The sequence below is a fragment of the Melospiza melodia genome, chromosome 8 (genome assembly GCF_035770615.1).
Source record: "Melospiza melodia melodia isolate bMelMel2 chromosome 8, bMelMel2.pri, whole genome shotgun sequence".
Classification (NCBI taxonomy): domain Eukaryota; kingdom Metazoa; phylum Chordata; class Aves; order Passeriformes; family Passerellidae; genus Melospiza; species Melospiza melodia.
Window position 1 is genome coordinate 17,188,528 of NC_086201.1, and position 22,483 is coordinate 17,211,010.

Consider the following 22,483-nt stretch of genomic DNA (forward strand, 5'->3'; position numbering starts at 1 on the left):
TGCCTGAAGCCTTCTGATGTGGTATGGTGTTACTCTGTTTGGATTGCAACTTTCTGAAATCGTTTGATGATACTCTGTATGGACGCTATCTCAACTGAGACCTATGCTGTGAAAATTCTGCTCACACGTTTGCTCTTGTCCTGCAGGATTCTACTTTGTTTGGGCTTTGCGGGCTAAGGGGTTGAAAGTTCATATAAAAGAGTGGGAAATCCTGCAACTGTAAAACCTTTTGAGTTATCTGTGTAGTTGCTAAAAAATGTGAGTGGTGACAGATGGAGAGCTACATTTGCAGAACCTCACCAGTCACACTGAGGATCTTTTCAGCTGGAAGTAACAGGGATGGGACTTCCATTTTAGGCTTGCCCTCTATTGTAGCATTAATCAAATACTTCAGTTGGGACTGTCTCAGCTTTTCTCCGTAGTAGCTAGTGCAGTGCTGTGCTTTGGATTTGTGCTGGAAACTGTGTTAACAGTGCAGGGATTTTTTTGTTATTACCAAGCAGGGTTTACAGAGCATCCAGGCCTTTTCTGTGCCTTAGGTTGCCCTACCAGTGAGGAGGCTGGGTGTGCCCAAGGAACTGGCAGGAGACATATCTGCTACAGCTGATCCCAACTGATCATAGGGGTGTTTGAGACCACGTGGCAGCAGGCTCAGCAATAAAGGGGGCAGTTTTTCCAGGGGGCAGCTCCTCAGGGACAGGCTGGGCACCAGTTGGATGGTGGTGAGAAATTCTCATTTGCATGACTTGCCTTTCCTGAGTTTTATTTCTTTTTCTTTGTTACTTTCCTTCTCATTTCTCTTTATTATTGTTTTTACTATTATTTTATTTCAGTTATTTATCTATTCATATCTTAACCCAATAGTTTTCTCCCTTTTACCCTTCCAGTTCTCTTCTCCCTATCCTGCTGCTGAGGAGAGAGAGCGAGCAGCTGTATGGTGCAGAGTTGTCAGCTGGGGTTAAACCATGACACTTTCTCTTTTTGAAGAACTCCAGTGTAATCTTTAGATAGTTTCCTATTTTTATCATGAAACGAGCTGGGAACATGTTGAAGCTTTCTGACATGAGTGCTATAATGAATTGATAAAATGATCTTTAAGTTGTGATTAATAAATGTGGCAGACATCTCTGGTCTTATATCTTTAACTGCAAAAATCAAATCTCTATTTGCCAAGCAGGTAAAGGCTTATATTTAATAATACAATCCTACCTACCATTCATAAATTTACATCCACTATTCAATTTTCTCAATAACACTGCTCATTGTAAGATTATTTTGGGGTGCTAGAAGGTTGTCTTTATCTCACATCTCTTCTATTGGCTGGAAAATCATAAGCATCAGTATTTCATGACCATAGTCACATCTGAAGTCAATGGGAAAATTTTAGCTGGTTTGGCTGGATGTGAATTATCCTGCTTCTTCTCCCATTTCATCATTGTTATGTTATGCATTGTTAGTATGTTGATGTGATTTAGCAATGAAAGGTAGTCATTCATCAAATGAGTTCTGTTCTGGATTTAGCCTCCAACCATGCTTCTCTGAGTCTGTCTTAGAAGAAATGTGTGTGTTCTTTTCTGTACTTTTACTGAAGGAAAATGAGAATTGTGTTATCAAGCCACTCTAGGAGAAAGTTGAGTAAACAGAGCACTCATGTTAAAGAAAACATAGTAACTGCTCAAGGAACATGACTTATAATTGAGCTAGCCTGTACACTCTTTGCGGAAATATTTTTGCTTTAAAAATGGTTATTTTCAGCCTCTTGGTTAAACTTAACTGCTTATGGGAAAACTGAATTCTGAGCTTCATAGGCTAAGTTACCTATTGAAGAAAAAAAAGATGATACAAACCAAAATAATGTTAAGTGTACTTTTAATGCAATTGGCTTCAGTTTATAAAGAAGGTGACTGCAGGAATGGTCTGCTGTTACATCAAACAATGTATGCACCAAGGGAAAACAGGAGTGTCTACTTAGCAGCTTCCTGAAGTACTTGGTGTTTGCTGTAATAAAGCAACGTACTCAGTTTCTACTTTCATTTCTACTTGTCCAAGCACTTATGGATTAGAAAATTGTTAATGACTTATTTTCTCTTTGTAAAATGAGAAGTTTTCAAAAGAACTAGAAAATTAGACTGTAAGATTTCTGTCTCCTTTTAACAGCATGCCAGATGAAAAGTCTGGCAAAGTTCTGTTTTGACAGGGACGATTGCTGATTATTTGGGAATGACGTATTGTTTCTGAATGATTCATTAATCTGGAATTTAACTCTCATTTATTCTGCAATTCTTTATCCCCATGTCTCTGAATGCATATCACAACTTTAGTTGCCGATAACTTAAAGGCAGATTTGACTATCAAAAGTAATTCCTTTACAGGAGAACAATGAAAGATCAGTTACTGCACTCCCACTGTTAAGTGGCAAATTATTGGCACAGCTTGGAAAATCTTGAAGGCTATGAAAAGACCAATTTCCAGAATATAAATTTGAAGAATATGAAAAGACCATTATGATACATATCTGTCAGAGAACCCACTGAACAAAGGAAGACATGTAGAAACAGGAATATTTTCTGCATTAAAGAAAATCAAAACAGATGCTAGGGACCAGAAAATAATGTTAAATCAATGCTCAAGCAAATAAAGTGAAATAAGCCCAAGCAATTTTCTGTTCTGCAGTTAAACAGAAAATTGTCAATGAAACAACTGACAATTTTCCTATAGTTATGCAAACATATGCAGGAAGGAAAGACCTGAAAAAAAATACGAGAGTACTTCAGCTGCTAAAGCCAAGCTAAATAAAAAAAAAAAAATCCTCAGTCATCCCAATACTTTCCTGTGTTATTTGAGATTTAGAATTCCTGATTCTCTATATTCTTAATGATATTTAATAACCACTGGATAGTGGTTTGTATATGCATACAAAAAAACCTGTGATTTGAGAAGAAAAGAATGAGCATTCACACCCAAACATCTGGTTTTTACTGGGGAATGTTTTATAATTTATCACTTAACATTTATAAACAACTAATTCTTATAAGCATGTGCAATTATGAGTATCTCAGCAAAGGATTTTCCTGAGACAAGTACTTACTACTGTGGGATTCCATGAGCCCATAAGTTTCTAAAATTGGACATTGAAAAAATGGAAGATCCCAAGCTGCTAGTTTGTTTAGAAAATATTCGAAGCTGGCAAGTTCTTGGCCTTGAGTTTGTAAATATGTGAAGAAGAGGGCTCTCCTTTCAACACTTCCTACATAAGCCCATAGAGGTTTACTATTTTATGTAATTTTCCTGGTAAACCCTTCATTGAATGGTGAATTTTCATAAAAAATACTGATTACCTATGAATGCTACTTCTTTCCCAAAGGGAAGATGGAAGTTTTTAGGCTTCAATACTATGTGCAATTTTGGTGAGGTAAACAAAACCAGTTTATCATGAAGTTTAGCAAAAAATACTTGAATTGCACTATCTGCTCTATTTTTTTTGTTTATATGCATCCAAAAATCTCATGTTTGTTGGGTGTAACATGACTAAATGTCATACATAAAAAGACACAGAATTTGTAATTAAGTCAGAAGTTTGCTGTAAAGTAAGAAGTAAGATTTTTAGAAAGAAATTAAAAACAGGTCAAGAACTATTTTTGTATGCAGCCTAATGTTACTTTTCAGTCATAGGTGTTTTTGAAGTTTCCCAATGAAATGCAATATATCAATATTTCCCTCTTTAATATCTAGCTTTTCTATTTCTAGTGCAAACTTTTTCTTTACAAAACTACAAGAGTCCAGTTATACAGAATTTACCTCATAATTTAAAGAAAGAAATTAATTAGATAGCTGTGTGCTGATGAGATTGAAATTTACAGTTACTTTGTTGTGTTTTGTTTTATTTTTAAAGAAGACCGCTCTATTCATGCCAGGAAATCAGCTATAGCTTCTGATTTAGTTTAGATTACATTTTATTTTGAAGGGAATTGTCAATTTATTGTTTTGCATGATGTTTCAATTTTTCTATATCCTATTAAAATATTCAGACAGGAATTATTGCCTCATATAGCGGACATGAGCATGTCCTTCTTTAAACCACTGATTAGACAGAATAGGCAGTAAATGTTTTCCATGCATGGTGAGAACAATTAAGCTCTCTATGACTAGAAAGTACATTTTAAATTGAAAGTCAGCATCACTGAGCAGAGACAGTCATATTTCATTGACATGGTGTATCTTGGGTTTTTTTTTTTTTGATATGGGGTTCTCTTGCTGAATATATGGTGACAACAACTAAAACCTTGGGCAAATGAAAATTTATTTTTCAACCCAGAAGAGAGTATTTAAGGTTAGGAATTATTTAATATGATTAGCAATATAGATGTTTTTAAAAAAAACACCCTGAGAAGGTAGGTTTGCAAACAACAAACCAAATAGCTTTTTAGAACGTTCCCCTTTTAGGATCTTATGGATAAATACTGACTCTTTGTAGAAATTTTGAGAAAAAGGGGAATCCAATCACAACAAATATTGAAGAGTCAAAAAGAAAAAGATTGTCTTAATGATGAAACATAAATTGTTATTGAATCTAAGAAAATATTTTGGAGTTATTTAATGTCTTAAAGTTAAAACAATGTGAAATTTGAAATGAAATGCTGATGCTAACTGGAGGAACCAAACATTTGGCTTCAAAGATGAAACTGAGACTTTCAGATTTGGAGGAACATGGAGGAATGTTTCTCTCCTTTCTCAAAAGAAGAGTTTCTGCAAATTTATTTGTGAATCCTTCCCAATTGAACTCAAAATATACTACTGAAAAAATATTTTTTGTGAAAAATTAACGACCTTCATAAGGATCTTTTAAGGCTGAAAAGGATCACATCAGGCTATTTATTTCCTGATTTATTAAACTGAAGGCTCAATATCTCAAACCAAGGCCTTAATAGAAAACAGAGGACAGAGTAGACATGTCTGGTTTTTTTTTCTTATGTTTTTTCTCTCATTTTGGTGGAAAAAGGAAAATACTGCTTTTAGGCTTACATGCTCCTTTCTGCCTTGGGTGAAAGGAGACAAAGGTTTCTATAACCATATTAAAATAGGCCTTATAAAAAAAATGTGAGTTCAGTGGTATGGGTAGAGTTTCAAATCACATACAATAATCATCAAATTGTCATCACTTCAGGACATATCATACCCTTCATCTGCATCCTTTGTAATTGAATAGAGCTGCCCACATACTCTGAGGGCAGAATACAGCTGTGAAATACTGAAAAACTTGCATATTAGTCTCTGGAGATTATGGACAATTCAAGAGTTGATTGTCCCTTAGTGAAACTAATGGTTATATTATTAGATTAAAAAAAAAAAAGTTCCTTTGCTCATTTGTGTCAATGCTTCTTTGGCTCTAACACCAAACAGGATGCCATTACTGAATTTGTTTACTCCAGGAGGTACCTACTTGCTCCCTATTTTCACCAGCTACACTAATGCACATTGAATATGTTAAGCAGATGATCTGCAATATCTTGAAGCTGATATTCTCCTGTCCCTTTACTGCTAGAGAGAAAAAAAGGCTACCTGAGGAAACCAAGTGAATACAGCTGCTTGGAAAAGAGTGGCATCAACATAATCCACTGTAAGAAGTAAGGAAGACATAGCCAGCAGTTATATGTAATGACAGTATGCTTTCCAGAGGCTGGGCAAAACTTTCTTCAAATACTAATCATGGACACTGAAACTAGGTAAGTGAACAAGAGCTCTTACTCTCCACATAAATTTTACTTAAAGGAATGAAATCAAGAGGGATAGAGGCACCATATGTGGGAATAATTCTTATGGTTAGGCAGGTTGAATGAAACACTTCTGATTCACCCCCCTTTTTCACTGTAGATGTACCAGTTGAAACTGCAGAGTTCATCTGTAATTTGGATGGCCTTAAAGATTAGCTGTGTTTAGCATCCAAGCTGTACCTTGACACTGAACAAAGAAACCAAAAAAATCTCCTTTTCAAACCATCAGGAGTAATATCAGTGTGATGCCCTACCTGCACACTACAAATACTAGGCCATGACTACTGTCTAAAATGCTTTGAAGCTTTCTAGTTAAGAATTAATGTTTAAAGAATATGTTTTATGATGTATGGTGACATCAGCAGCTTGACTATTAGGAGTTAAGGAGAACTGCAGTGCAGTGATGCAGTATTTCACTTGCAGATCTTCTTGACATTTATCTTGATACAAAGGGAAGGGTATCCCGCTTCCATCAACATTAAAAAAAAATTCAGTTTATAATTTTTTCTGATGATAGAATTTACAAATAAATAATGTTTTTGTGATATAAGCAACTGTTTTTCTAGATTAATTATGGATCAGATTATTTTCAAGGTTGTCTGGAAATAAAACATTTAAATGAACATCATTATTAGCAGTAATTAGTGCTGTGGTTTATTTCTGTGGCAGGTTGACCTCTCTGGCTAAGATTTCTTTTGGTATTGATTAGGATTGTTTACACAGTGGCAAGTCCAGGACAGGAAATAGCTTTAACTTAGAGGAGAATTGATATTAAGGCAGGATTACACTCACTGTCAAGAAGATTTTATTCTGAATTACATCCTTATAGTTAATTGATGTATACTCATGAGATAATAGAGGCACTTTAGTAAGAAGAAATAGGAATGGTAGTCTTCATTAACACTAAGAGGCATATAGCTTTAGCTAAAGTTTTAATTTGTCAAATTTTTGCAGTTGATTCTTCAGCGGTAAAAATAACAATGTTAGTGTTCCAGTCAAGGTTATGTAGGTTATGCTCATCTGAGTCATTGCTATGTTCTTATTTAATCAGACTGATTTAAACTAGGTTGTAAACAAATGCAAATTTGCTAGAGTGGGGGGAAAAAAGGCTTTAATTTTGAGTGTTTGTCTTTAGTTTTGAGTGTTTTGCCCCACCACTTTATAGATTTATGTTCAATTTCTACTTTACAGAAGCTCAGTTTCCCTGCTGGGAAGTCTTGAGTAGTGAGATAAAGGCAGAGCTGGAGTCCAGAAACTGATTTGCTTATCATAAGGCAAATCTATCAAAAACAAACAAAAAAACACCCAGGAAAAGTTCCTTGCCTTCAAAACCACCCTAGCAGCAAAAAAGCAAGGTTGTTGCTATAAGAAATTTGCTTTGTATTTTTCTGATTTGATACACTTTTCTCAGAGAATCTCTTTTTGCTTCCTTTTAAATCAGTGCTGTTTTCCTCCTACAGGAGTCAAATTAAAAACTGGGGACCTGAGCTGTTTAGATGGGTACTTTTAACTTTTTTTTTTTTTTTTTTTGGAGATAGGTCACGGAATAGAAACAGCTTTTATCAGACAATCTTGGTTACAACTAGTTTCACATGCTGTAGGTGGTACGCGATATCTGTGGTCTCTTGTTTACATTTTGAATCAGAATTTCTTCTTCAATTGATGCAATTTTTTTCTCTTCACTTTGAAGATAATCATATCCTAAGTTCGCCATACAACTGCTTTCTTTCCTAGCAAATTTATTTTCACAGTTTGGGTGAACTAAACTGGAAAAAACCATTGCTTGATTGTCAAGTGGATTGCTGGACTTCTCTTTTGTCACTTTCAAAGTGGAGCCTTAGAAATAACCAAGCTTCTTACTAGTAACATTATACCACCACATATATATAAATGCTTGCCATATAAAAGAAAATACATTTATCTCACAGAAACTTTGGTAGCACTAAAGATATACTTCAATGTGGGATTATTGCTACATATCAAACCATGAAGATAACTTTACTCTTCGAATAATACAAGAATAAGATGTGTTTACAATTTTGTCTTCTTGATCCCAGGAAAGTGGCAGATAACTGATGGTGTGGAAGTCTCCAGCAGAACTTAGCCTTTCTCTTAGCAATATAATTGAGATAAAAGACACATTATTTACATTGGAGAGGGAACAGATTGCACCTTTTTCTGACTTTCTACTACAAATTGATTCAGTGCTCTAAGATGAATGTAGTTCTTTCTGATTATTTCTCATGGTTTGAGCAATTTAGCATTTCACCTTGCTGGTAAACTGCAGTCTTGAAAAATAAAGAATCTGACATAGTAATGGCAGCAAATGAGTGAAAGAGGAAACTGCTGTGTCTGCTCTTTTCCTCTTTTCTTTACTTATTAATCTGTTTTCTAAACTGAGAAAAGGTTACAAAGTGTAAAATGACTGTGCTTTTACCAAAGCACTGCCATTGTGTATACTGTGGGGTTGGGGGAGTATAAGCACGATTCTGATGCATGGCTTGTAATAAATCTTTAAAGAGCTTAAAAGTATTTTCTCTAAGTCTATGTTAATAGCATTATATAGCATAAAGAAAAGAGAGGAAAAAAGGAGGAGTCATGTTGTGACTCAGTCAGTGCATCAATTTAGTTTCAAATACAGCACAGTCAACACTTTGTATCTGAAATTAAGTTGATGCACTGGACAAAGGAATTGAAGAATGATTTTCATTCTGGCTGAGAATTCTCTTTGTATCATTGGCAATCATATCTTATTTTTGTTGAATTAATTCTATTTAGGTATATGCACCCTATACCTTGCTTCTGAATTTGTTGCTCGAGCTGACTGTAGAAACAAATGTAGAGCTGGAGGGAAAAGTAAACTGCGTATGTGATTTGAGGACAACAGATGGTCCAGAATGGGGAAGTCAGTACAAAGATTTTTTTAGATCTTTAAACTATTGATATGTTAACACATACCACACAGGATAACACCAGGAAGTAGAGAGAACTCACTGGAATAGAGGTCTGCAATCCTGGCATTATGTGGAGTCCTGGATTCATTCCAGAAGTAGCTCTATTAAATTAATTTCCTATGACCAAGGTTATCAATTAAGAAGGAAACAGATCAACTAATTATATTTGATGTCCTCTCTCCAGCAATGCTACATTACAAAGAATGTTTATGTAATCTATGAAATTTAATGTGCTAAATTTATATTATATTCATATTATTTATAGATTTATAGTACGCTCATGTCAAGAAAAATTGGAGTTTTTTTAATTATGGAGAAGTTTTTTGTCTTTTATATCATGCTATGAAGTTAGAAGACAGTTAACTATGGTCATTGGAAAGAAAATATCAGCAAAAAATCAAAATAAAGTTCATTACATTGTCTGAAACAAGCCTAAAAGAAATTGTGAAACAGACATAGAGTCATGGAAATGTAAGAAAAAATTATACATTTGTTATGAAAAGGCCACATATTCTGTATAGTCACTATTATCAAAATACTGGAAGTAGAGGCTGTGAGTCAGGTGAGGCCAATGTGTTTTCCTGCAAGGAAATCTTGCCATAAACACACATTCATACTCAATCAAATCTACATCAACTTGACTTTCAAATGGACCTGTTGTGTGTTCCTGCAGTGGTGCAATGTATTTGAAACCAGAGAAAGTCAATGTAGAGCCTTCTCAACATATGGTAAACTTACTGTGTAATTTCACTTGCATCACTGAGAAAATGATCCAAGTGATGATTTCTTCTAATCTGTCTGCCATAATGTTCAGAGGGGTAAAAAGGAGCAGGTATTATTCCAAGTCCTTCCTAGAAAAGCCTTAAATTCCATTGTCATCATAGCAGAAAGGATGAGAGAGTCTGTACTGGCTCATTTTAACACCCTTTAATTGAAATATTCTAGTTTTTAGAGTCCACTGAGCTTTTGGCTGATCATCATATGCCACAACTCACATACAGCATAAATAGGCCCACTCTTTGCTCTGGAAGTCTTTCCTGGTTTGATATGTACAGTTTGCATGGGCATCCTTTTTTAACTTTGTCAGAGGGAAATACAAAGTCTAGCTTTTCTGTTTAATTAAAGTGCTCAAATGTTGACTTTTGCAAAATAATTTTCTAGATCTATACAGTCTCATAAAAAACATAGAAGCACTTCTAAGACTGCAGTAAATGCCCAAAACCTTTATCAAACACTCATGCATCTAAAATCCTCAGTTACATGCTTCATTTAAAAATTTAAATGAAGACAGTGGCTTGCTAAATGCTTTAGAGATGTTATGATAACATGGAAATAATTGCTAATAACATGACACTTTGCCATTGGCAAATCTATCAGACAGCTGTAGGGAAAACAGTTTGCTTTACTCTGCTGAAGTACTTGCATAAAATATCTGATCAGCCTGCCAAGCAAACAAAGCACTTCAGAGGTGTTAAGCAGTAGGAAAATACATGCCCAAACAGGCATTTAAAGGAGCTGCAAATAAGAGTAACAGAAAATTAATCTCCTTGACTATAACTATGGGAGATCAGATTTTCAAATATTCTTCCTAGGCTCTGTTACACAAGTCTCCAAAGGATTGCTGTAGGCTAGCCAATGAAAATAGGCTCAAATCCCATCAAGCATCCTTAAGAAAGCATCAGAGAAAGTAAAAAAAAAAGTGTCTAATTATGCATTATAACTATATTTAAAATGACCATTTTTTCTCTTTAAATCTAGACACACTGTAAATTTCTTTTGTTTTCTGGTAGGGCTGAACTACAGATTCTTAAAATTCTACCTGCTTCCAGCCGACACATGCTTATTTTATTTTTTGGAGAGTTTGTACAGGGTGTAATTGTTCTTCAGTTCTAAGAGAGGATTAATGTTATCATCCTCTTTATTTTTCCAAGTTACTACTATTCTGGATCAACAGATTAATTTCAGCATTTCTATGTAATTAGCCACCTTTTCTATGATAATGTTCTGGTGGAAGGACACTTACTTTGAATATTATATACCTCTAGACTACCATTTTTTTAGATATAATTTTCCCCACATGCTTTCACTTTTCTTTTTCAGATTCAATCAGTAATAAGTATATTTAATTTATATTAATATAATTATATATATTTTATTGTATAATTATAAATAATTTAATTTATCAATAAAACTCTGTTCAACTCACTTTTATTGCCAGATTAACTGATCAGCTTTCAAAAATATTCAGTTCCCAGACGGAGTGAGCCTTTTTGAAAACCTGAAGTAGATTTATGAGCCCAAGCCAAGTATGAAGATTTGAAATTGACTCTAAAGTCTGAGCAGTTAATTGCTTGATTCTTTATTTTGTGATGAAATATATTAAAATACAGCATGACCAAACAGATCAAAGGGTCACTGACTCTTAGACAGCCAAGGTACATTGAATCATCTCTCTAGTATTATTATAGAAACTCTGAGTGTGGCCTCTCCTGTTGCTGAACTTGCAGCAATCTCAGTATAACATCCTCTCTGCTTATTCTCACAAAACATTTGGTGTAATTTAGGTCATTGCTGTGACCATCTAAGCTACTTAGGCCAATTTAAGAACCATATGTGTACTTCTGTGTTCGACACATACTTCTGGCTTTTTTCATGATTGTCTCTATGCAAATGCTTTATAAGCACCATTCACAGGGGTCTGTGCAGCACATTTAGATCCTCACACAGGGAATGAGGGCTAAAAATAGCTTTTCATGCTCTCAGCCCTAGCCTCCTGGTTCAAGTCAGCATTTGGAGAACAGAACAAGATTTATCAAAACATAGATGGAACTTCCATACCTACATACCAGAATTACTTAGGCAGCCTCAGTGGTTTTTAGCTCTAATTATCAGCTTCACAGCAGCTAACCTTTATTTTATTAAGGATTAAATATTTCCAAGTTGTAAATATCCTCAGCCAAAATATTTTTCTTACCCAGAAACTGTCCATCTTTTACTGCTATTTTGGGCTTTGGAGAGCTCACAAATGGAATTGAATGTGATCTATTATGAAACATGCTGTTAAAAATAAAACGTTAGAAATAGCACGTTTCTCTCTAGCAGGGAATGATTGATTATTGCAGAATATAAAACCCAGGATGTTAGCAAAATACAGTAAAGAACCATGTTAGAGTTGCTGCATATAAAGCCAGAATATTTTGCTTAAAACAGCGTATAATTTTCAAGGCAAGGAGATAGCTGCCTAGAAAATATTTTAAGATGCAATGAAAGAAATGATGATATTTCTTATACATTGGATTCACTTGTCTTTTCTCAGATATATTTACAGCTATCAGTTTTTAAAAGAATTATGCTGAAGAATATCTGTTGCTTATCATCTGCTGTTGTGAAACTGTCATCTTCAAAATGTCTAATGGTGAAATGTTCAGAATGATTTTAAAAAGAAGATTTCTCACCCTGATAGTATACTAAATCTATCTGTTTTCCTTTCCTGAACACAAAAGAAAAGAAATAGTACCAAAAATGAGGCAGCATGTTTTATTTCGGCTGGTTTAAGAAATACCTACCTTTGAATTTATGGGGGTAATTTCACTCTTGATTTCAACTTGTTTGCTCTAACTCTATTCTTGGCATCATAACCACATTCTCAGGGCAAAAAATCAAGTTAAAACTGGAACACACACCTTGTCAATCCTAGCACCACTGAAAGCTGAGTTAGGGTATCCTGCTGTGCTGTTCTTCCAGTGGAATTACAAAGAGCTAGAGAAATGTAAACAAGATTCATCATAGAACTGGAAAACACATCACCAGACTTGAAAGCAAGTTACAATTTCTGCCATAAGGCCATCCTGTCTTGACAATGGAACTCTGTTGCCTGGCTAAACACATTGTTGTTGAATATACCTCTCATAAATATCTGTGGGATACTGGAAGAACAACATAGAAACTGCAGAAACTACAAACCTTGAGTTTTAGAGCATCTGTTTTTTTTTTTTTTCTATTACGTGGAAGTGCATGAAGTGAGAGTTCAGTTTTACCACTACTATAGGTGACTATAATATATTGAGTTAAGTTTTTGCTCCAGTGTCACAGGTGAATCTCACCTTGCATTCAGCGTGTGACATTGTATAGCCAAAGAAATAATCATGAAATGCATCTAGACAGCCATACTGAGTTTTTGTTTGACAGCTTTCGGAACTTGGTTGTTTTTTTTTTTTTTTTTAATGGAAGTTGTTTTATTTGTATGGCTTTTTTACTCAAATTTTCAAGGCTGCCTAACACAGAAACTGAAGCTTATGGGGAAATACCTATACTATGGGATTAACATGATATCTGATTCTGTGAAGTGAAATTCTTCACTTTCCTGCATTTACAAACATATTTTGAAGGTGACATTTCTTTCCAGTCTCTCACAGGCTTTTTATTATATTGTACCTCTCTTTGAAGCTGAAAAGCAGGCATACAAACCTATACAGTCTCAACCTGTTAGTTCAGGGGCTTTATCAAGGAATTGGAGTTCAAAATACCAAAGATTCTGCTGTTGCTCTTTCTGAACTCAAATCTGCACCATGTTGGGAGTCTAATTTCATGACTGATTTTTGTGAGCAAGCATATAAAATTAAAGGGAAGAGGAAATGAGAACTCTATGAGTTTGATGCCCTCAAGAAATGTAGATGGTCTTCACTAATATATTTATCCTTCATGGTAATTATTAATAAGTATAATTTTAAGGGCAATGTTTTCACCCATTACTTTCTCCTAGTGTATTTTCTACCATAGGTGTATCTTCTGAATGCTTTTTCCAAATTTGATTACTTTTCATCGCAAACTCTTAATGGTTTGTAATTAGCCAAATCGTATATCAATTGATTTCCACTGATTTCCAATTTGCAGATTTTGTTGACATTTGGCTTTTAGTCCCAATTAACAGTAGAAAGAGTTTTTCTTTTCTTAATTTCAAAAGTGTTCCCAGATTGGGAAAATTATTTCCCACCTGGTTCTAATAATAGCATGTTTGAGTGGGTTGTGCTTTCAAACCTACTGTGTCTGAGTGCTTTGCCAACAGTAAAATCAGGGTAACCTACCTTAAGTTCCTAAAATGCCTGGCTCTTGTATAAGTGCACCAGAAAACCATAGGAATAAACTCCCAGCCAGTAAACCCCATGGGCCAGAGAGGACTGAAGTTTCCTTTGTCCCTTGGGTTGAGTTGGGTGCTTTCCAAAATGATAAAGCAAGCAGACCCCTAGCCTAGCTCCTCTCTGAAGCTTCTGGAATTGCCTTCACACAGTGGTAAGAAAGGCACAGAATCACTTCACTGGTGAACTGAAGAAGTTGCTGAGCATCTTCAGTCAGGGCTGTATGGTTGAGACACAAAGGGGCTCTTACACTACAGTAGCTGTTCTGGGTTTTGTGGATGTAGTCGTGGGTACTGAGAGATTAAAAAGAGCATGTGTGAAATAGATTTTACTCTTGTACCTCCATCAGTCCAGTCAGATTCTGCTTCAGAGAGTTAGGAGGTATTTACTTGTGGCAGAATTAAGAAATTAAAAAATTGGTTAGGGAATGTAAAACATTAAACGCAAACTCTGGCTCTTTTAAATGTTGGTGTGTCTTTGTGTATCTGAGTGACAGAGTAAGCAAATCATTCCAGCTTCTCTTTTTAAGCTAGAGAAATCTGTTTCCTGGCTGTATCTGAAATATTTAAGCATAAAAAAAGATAACTGTTGCTTTCATTTTTTTCCTAACATTTGAAAGTCTGCTTCTTTTTTAATTCTGTCAAAGACTTTGGGGAAGAAAATAAAATTAAACTTCTGCTCATCTAAGCAGGTTTCATTTTTTATGGGTTGTATAAATTCAAACAAATCTGTTCCTCTCTTTCAGGATGGTGGGTTTCCTTGTCAAAATGCTCAAAGATCTGTTGCTCTCTTTAAGCTGAGGAAACTGCTTAAGAGATTTAGAACTTTGTGTGATCATCTATTAGTACATTTTTTTTTCTAAGATACATGAACCCTATCATTTGTGTACTGAGGTATTATACCTACTTTCACTGGACAAAGCCACTGAAAGAAAATCTCATCAAAATATTTGCATCTCTGATAATCACTCATGTATATCAGAGTTTGAACAAAGTTAATTTTTGGAGTACAAATCACTCAGTGAATTTCTGTAAATAATAATCCAGTGCAGTAGCTTTAATATAAAATTTGCTTTTAAATGCCATGAAGTTATTTTTAACAGGATTTGGGATTTCTGTTTACTCAGCAGAAACCCCATCTATTTCATAAATATATTAAAACCATCTATAAAAATATTCAATTTACTAGCTAGTGCACATGGTAATATTATTTTCAGGCTCAAAATTCATCTCTTTGTAAAGAATAAAGTGTTCAAATTTACTCTTGAATTTATCCAAAAGGCTTGTACTGGAAGAAAAACCTTGAAGATAGTTGGCAAATAAAACCATATATACCCATATGAAAACCAAGTGAAATGCTGGTTATCAAACTCATACACTTCATGTGACAGCACTTTCTTTTTCCAATATTTGTTTCTAATTTCTATTTTAAAATGTGCTGACTTTCTTTACATGTGTAAGAAACTGCAATACAGCAGGGAAACCCAGACCAGATGAATAAAACCTGTTCTTTCAGAATATGCTTGGTCAGGCTTGTCTCACTTAGCTAAGCTGATCATTCAAGAATGAATGTCAGGAATCTTTTTCAAGTCAAGCATCTTTGACTTCCAGGCAGTAAACTGGATGTGTCTCTCTTCCATTTTTTACTGAGACATAATCCAAGATGGGCTCCAGGAGGGTTGCAGACCACAGTGTACCACCAGCAAGTTCCTTCTCACTGCCTGCCATGTCTCTTAACTGGAACAGTTTTCTCGTTATGAGAAACACTGATATCAAATGAAGAGTAGAATCAAGAAGTATTTAGGGAGCAACGTTTCAATGTCAGTCATGCTGAAATCTTTGAGAGTTTTGTCACTGCTATACTGTAGAAGTATACAGGAGACTGGATTTCATTCTTAGTACTTCACTAGTTGTTAAAAGTTTTAGAAACACTCTAATGAATGGGTCTTCAGTCTTAATTAGAAGCTTTATCTATTATTGAGCAAGTCATTATGGCAAAAGCCCATGACAGAAGAACTTCAAATATTTGTAGGCTCAGATAAGCACTTAAGGCCCCCCTGTGACACTAAATCTTCAGTACCCTAGATTACTGGCCTACTACGAGAAATCAACCTCATTCTTTTAATTTTAAAGTGAACTTACATACTCTTCCCCCTTCCTCCCCCCCACCCCGATGTGTCCCTGTCTGCTAATTACTGAGTAGGAATTTAGCGTAGTTTGGAGTTCAGTGTCATTTTTCTAATTAATTCAATTTGGTTTTGGAAGCTGATAATTTCTGATTTGTTCCTCCACTGAAATGACAGTGACTTGCTTCAAACCATGAGCGCCCAGAGATTTCCCCTGTAATTATTTAAGACACATTGCTGGGAATCATACCCTATGAAATTAAAATCACTTATGCTACCCTTATAAGCAGTGCTAAGATCCTTTTAGGTTTAAGCTTCATGTTGGTAAGGATTAATGCTGGAAATTGAATCACCCTCCATTGAAATGGACTTAGTCTCTAGTAATCGTATTTTTCGAGGTCTCAAGTCCAATAAATTGGCTTCAGATTTTCAGAAGGTTCATTGCTTATCCCATATTCTACCAAATTCCAGCTGTTTCTAGTAGGAGAAAAAGTATTTTTAAAAACTTACCTTATTTGTATGTGGGCCTATACACTAAACCAGCAGACATTATGTAAATATTTTTGTCCCTGTTTTCATATGTTATTCAGAAAAGTACAGTCTAAGGGTATGTAAGAGCTTGTCTAGTCAAGCTCCCTGATGAGGTCAGAATCACATGTATCAAATAATTCCTGACAATTGTTTGTACAGTTGTTTTTGAGATGCACCAGAGATGAGGAATTTACAGTCTCACAAAGAATTTCTTTCACAGAGTAATCTATCACTAACTGTGTTTTTAGAGGTTTGGGTATTTTTTTCTGGTTGGTTGGTTTTTGTTGTTTATTTTTTTTTTTTTTAATGTGTGACTTAATTCTTCCTTACTCCTATTGTATCTTCTATTACATATTAGACTACTTCTGTATTTCTCTTTGTAACAGCCTTTTATTTATCTGAAGAGTGTGATAATAGATTTTGAATCAGGTAGAAGAATCAGCCCTCCTTGTCTTTCTCATGGAGGGTGTCAAGCTGTTATAATTTAATGGTTTAATTTCTGTGTTTGTTTTTCCTGCTGATTTCATTTTTACATTCACTGAAGTTTCACCACTGAAACACTGATAACGTGTGCAGAGTTTTGAGGTTTAAATAGCTCTGAATCTTGAGATTTCATTGTGGTGTTTCCTAGGAATGCTCTGTTTCCGGTGACAGTTACAAACGTTTGCTGTGGGGTCAATAGATCATCACAATAGATGTTGTGTGATCTATTCTGCAACTTTAAAATAAAAATCCAAGTTGTATTAAAATGCTTTCAAATGATGATTTTTAATTTTTTTTCCCCAGTAGTCATACAAATGACAAGCTGTGGAAAGACAGACTGATACATCTATGGGTCTGTGGTCCTGAATACAGACAATTGTCATTGGTAAGAAATCTTTAGACCAAAAGAACATACTGAAGTTTGTCTTAGAATCTGTCAAAACACCAAATAGTGGTTTTGGACAGGGATTGCTGGAGTAATGAATTATTTGCATATCATTTGCCCAGGACTAACTAAAAGAGATCACTTTGTTTTCTGTTTGACTAGAACTGATGACAGTGTATTTCCACTTATTGTGGCTTATAGAGAAAAGATATTTTCAACTATGGTATCTTATTCTTCAGGCCAGTGTGTTGATTCTTGACTTGTAACAGTGAAAATAAAAAAATTAACACTGTTGTAATCAGTTAAAATACCCTGGTGTAGACACTGCAAATAATAATCAGTTCTGATTTCTTATTTGTCCTCTTAATTTTTTCCTAATCTATGCCTCTACTTTCCAAAAAAATTCTTTAATTGCATTTTTATCTACTTCAGAATGCATGTTATCTGCTTGGATATAAGTATTATTTCTTTAAATCTCTATTAGAAAATGGAATGACTAATGGGAAAATTTCTACAGCTAGATAGGGAGGAAAAGAAAATAATTTCCATGTTCTAGTAAAGTTCACCTTTCAGTTTTTGAAGAAATTATCTTTGTTTTTCTCTAGCACAGCATTTATATAAAATTAAAATTTCTGTATTTAAAATACTAAGAAGAGATAAAAATAATATTTTCATTGACACTTCAGTAAAGTAGGTGTTTCTAATCTAACAACTGGACCCATAAATTAGATAACAGTATTTTAGGTAAAGTCTTGGTGACGAGTCAAACACTTGCCAAAGCAGCAGATGACAATTACATGTCTCAAGAGGTGTTCGTCCATCACCTATGGATCATGCTTAGCCTTCTTATCAAGTCTGGAGTCATGCTGGAGCTAGGCAGAACAATAGAGGAACAAAGCTGCCTCGTGAGAGCTCCTTGAAGCTCACACTGCCCTTTAGATTCTGGTACAAATAGAATTACCCAGTGACAGGTGCCTTGGAAGAGACCTCGTGCTTTGCTGAGTCACAGAATTGTTGAGGTTGGAAGGAAACTCACGAGGGCATTTAAGCCAAGTCCTCTGCTCCAGCTGGGTCAGCTAAAGCAGGTTTCCAGCAACTGTGTCCAGGTACATTTTCAGTATCTCCAGGGATCTGAGAGTCTTGGGTAACTTTACCACCTCTCTATGACACACCCAAGCCTTCTCTCTTGCAGGCTAAGCAGTCAACTTTCTCAGCCCCTCCTTGTATGTTAGTTACTGCAGTCCCTTAATTAGCTCTGAGCCATTGCTGGACTGGCACCAGTTAGCTGCTATCTTCCTTTTACTGGGGAGCCCAGAACTTAGAGACAGCACTCCAAATTTGTCTCACCAACACTGAGTGGAGGGAAAGGATCACCCACCTTGACCTGTCAGCAAATGTTTTTCCTAATGCAGGTGGACTTTTTTGCTGTGAGGATGCATTACTGACTCATTTTCAGCTTGTTCTTCCTCAGGGCCCTTCTCCACAGGGCCATTTTCAAGCTGATCAGACCCCAGCACGTACTGGTGCCTGGGATTAGTCACACCAAAGTTCTTCATGGTGTGCTCACTGCTTTGAGTACAAGGGCATGAATAGATCACATATTGCTGGTAGAGCTGGACAGATGTTTTGACCAAAACTTTTCTAACATTTACAGAATATTGACAAAGACAAAATATCTTTCAATACAGCCTTCCCACAAATCAGATAAAACATTATCCAAGCATCATAGCTTGTTTGTTGGCTTCGGCACACGTTCAAACTTCTAAAAAAAACTAGATGAAAGGGAAGGAGGGTTACTCTTTTGCCACTCTGTTCTCGCCTTGTAAATTTCCTTAGTTTCTTCCAGACTCTGAGTCCAGGTTTCTGCTGAGTGAAGACCAGTGTTGACTTACTACACAGCTGCCTTGAGAAATGGAAAATAAGAGGTTTTTTGATGACAATGGTATCTACCACTTGTAAGACAGTCGTGTTTGGAAAAAATCAAATCCTACTTGTTAGTCTGCAAAATATTCCTTAGAGATACCATGAGTATCTTGAAATGTGCCAGTCCAGCTTTTCTTGGCTGAGACTGCTGAGGACTTTGACAGCTGCCAAATGAGTACAGCTCAGCCAGAAAAAAGAGGGAAAGAGCCAAGGCCTGGGCCCTAACAAGAAGTCTGTACCTACACACTGGTTGCAGGGCTGATCTCTTTGGCATTGCATGAAACAACATGAGCAGAGAGAGATTAAGGGTTTAATGGTAGGACTGATAGCATTGCAGCTACATGGATTCAGTCTGCTGTGAAAGAAAAAAAAATACACAGAGGCAGAGTAATTATTGACTTAGTTTCTTATATTTGAGAACAGGAAGAGCATACTGAACAATCCCAAATCTGTGATGCCCTATCTGTTAGCTGGTGATAGGTAGATAGATTGGGTATGTGATTCACTTCACGCCCTGGAATAGATAGTGTTCAAATGCAAAATAGGTTTTTTGTCCTTTTTTTTGTTCCTCAACCTTCAAGATGTGCTCAGTTCAGTTTCTCAGATCTTATATAATGAGTTTGGGATTTGTTTATTATTTCTCTTTTCTAATTAACCCTGCAAATCTCCAGTGTATCTAACAGCCCACTGACTCTTTAGGATCTGACTCCTCATGGGAAATTTTGTAGGATGCTTTTAAGAATTCATATTAGCTGTAGCCAAAGTCCATTTTTACTGACTTAGGATCTTTTCTTAATCCTACAGCTGAGAACTTTCCCTTCTTTTTACAAGTACATTGACAAAGGAAACACAGACAACATGTCCCATGAACCTCATCTGACTGAGTCTTGTTCAAGTTATGGAGTGCAGCTCCATGAGTTCAACTTTTCTAGTGATCTTGGCAGCACAAAAGTAGATGGTACAGGAACATAGGCAAATGTCTTCTACATGTTATGGTGAAAGTGATTCAGGTGCAAGTGATTTAACACTCAGGCAGACTCAGAAAGAACACTGCAGAGACCATAGAAAGATGAAGCAATCAGAGCTGCTTCAGCCTTTTGCTCTCTTCGGTGCAACCTTATAATTGAATAGCACATATTATCAGAAATGAATCCAAGCTGAAGAAAATAACCTGAGAGAAAAAATGGAAGAGATAAACACTCCCAAGAAACTCTAAATGTAGGAGATCACATTTGAACTCTAGAAATGGGAAACCAACGTAAAGAGATTCAGACAGCGCTGTCATTCTTTATTTGCAGACTGAGTGTACCAGAAAAACTGAAGGTAGTCTTAGCTTGTAATAGAGTTTAATGAGTTTCATGTTTTTAAGTTAGCCTTGGCAAGGAAGATGACTGTAAACTTATATTGTTACAAAAACACAGTCTGCATGAAATGATAATGCACAAGAGACACCTTGCTCATTATCCTAATTTCCTGGGCATACAAAGTGAAAATGAGTTTATACAAACACTCTAATGAAAAATCTAAGGATGTCTGGTAAGATTTCAGTCTTACTGGGACAGGAGTGAGAAACTGGCAGATAACTGGAAGATTCTGACTTGAAGCATTATAATAAAACAACAATTTTGAATTTTCAGTTTGAAATAAAATGTTATTAATTTTTAAAAGATTCTGAAAATAGTAATAGCTACTGATGTCTTCAGAATCTGAAAGACATTGACAGAATAAATTTATGCATAAATAGGAAAATAGCAAATATAGTAACTAGTAAAAAAAATTGTTGAAGTATGGAAATTAGGGTACAAATTAAATTGTAATATGGGTAAGCATATATCCAGCTGTGATTTTATTAGGGGTATGCACTCATTTGCTCATTTAGCAAGGTAAAAAAGTGTGGGCAGAGAACCACACTAAAATAGTGACCCTGCTCCTAATTACAGAAGTGCCTCATTCAGTGATAATGTGTGCATCTTTGAATATTATACTGACTGAACGGGAATACAAAAGATGCTTACTAGAGAAAAAGGTGAAAGAATCTTCAGGTATTTGTGGAAAATAATTAAATAAGTATGTTATAAAAAATAGTATTTTCTGCTGCTACAAAACAGAAGTTTTGAATCCTAAAGGGTGGTGCATATTTGAAACACTTCTCTTTCCCTAAAGTCTATTCTAAAAGTAAACCAAACATTTTGATAGTGACTTGACTGAAAAAAGCAGTAATGTTACCAGTTTAAATAGAATGCTGTGTTCCTCCTATGTTTTCCATTTTCAAAGCAACAATTAAAGAAAGCTCTCAACCTTCATCTCTCAAACTTTATACTGGTATTACCTTAAAAAAACCAAATGAACAAAATGGTCCTTAATGTCAAGTTACAGCTTAGGCTGTAAACATGTATTTAGGTTCAGTATCATTAAGATATTTCTGTCTTATACTGCTCCTGTAATTTTAATCTTTCTCGATGCATCATTTCATCAATAACTGGTCATATAACAGCTTAGCCAGAAGCAAGATACAGTTGAATTGAAACAGTAGCTTGACAAATAGAAATCTTATTGTAAAATTATGTAGATTAGAGCTCTCTCTTACCATGAACTATCATGGTCAGATGATAGCAGGGCACTCTAGCCCTGCTAATAATAATATTAAGAATATGCATGATGATGAATAACTTGAAGTTTTTTACTGTACTTCATTCTTCTTTGTAAAAGTAATATTTTATAGCATTAAAAATCTATGTGTGATATTTCTCTCTTTTCCTCCTGGCAAGTTCTTTAGGTGTTGATGAGAAGGTTCAGTATTTTATTGCATAAATCATATTTACAGCAGAAAGTAGTTTTGTCTCTGGCTCTAAGTTATTATAGAAAATTAGGCAGATTATCTTGTGGTTAAATTTCTGCAATCAGTGATGGCAGCTTCTTATCACTGCAGTGGGTTCCTTTCATGAGATTGGATCAATTGCTGAAATCAAACCTCCCACAGTGTCTTGAACAGTGTCCAGAGTAAAACCAAGCTTCTTATAAAACTCTTAGCTCATTTTATCACCTGACAAGAGCTAGATGTTCAGAGCTGTTCAAAAGCCAGAGACACAGATTTTTATGAAGGAATATAAAAAATGCTTGGGATGAAATGCAGGGCTAGTCCTTTTAATATATGAGGTCTTTAACTATGTGCATAT

At 35.4% G+C, this 22,483-nt stretch overlaps 1 protein-coding gene and 1 long non-coding RNA gene across 4 annotated transcripts in view; one reads left to right on the plus strand and one right to left on the minus strand.

The window, feature by feature from the left end:
• The window catches only part of KCNH7 (potassium voltage-gated channel subfamily H member 7), a 207,170-nt gene that overhangs the window by 126,211 nt on the left and 58,476 nt on the right, over positions 1 to 22,483 (minus strand). The gene's annotated exons all lie outside the window — the stretch shown is intronic.
• LOC134421288 (uncharacterized) lies at positions 584 to 17,350 on the plus strand. The gene is made up of 3 exons (XR_010028558.1): positions 584 to 722; positions 5,543 to 5,723; positions 17,303 to 17,350. It is a non-coding gene; the product is annotated as an uncharacterized LOC134421288 (long non-coding RNA).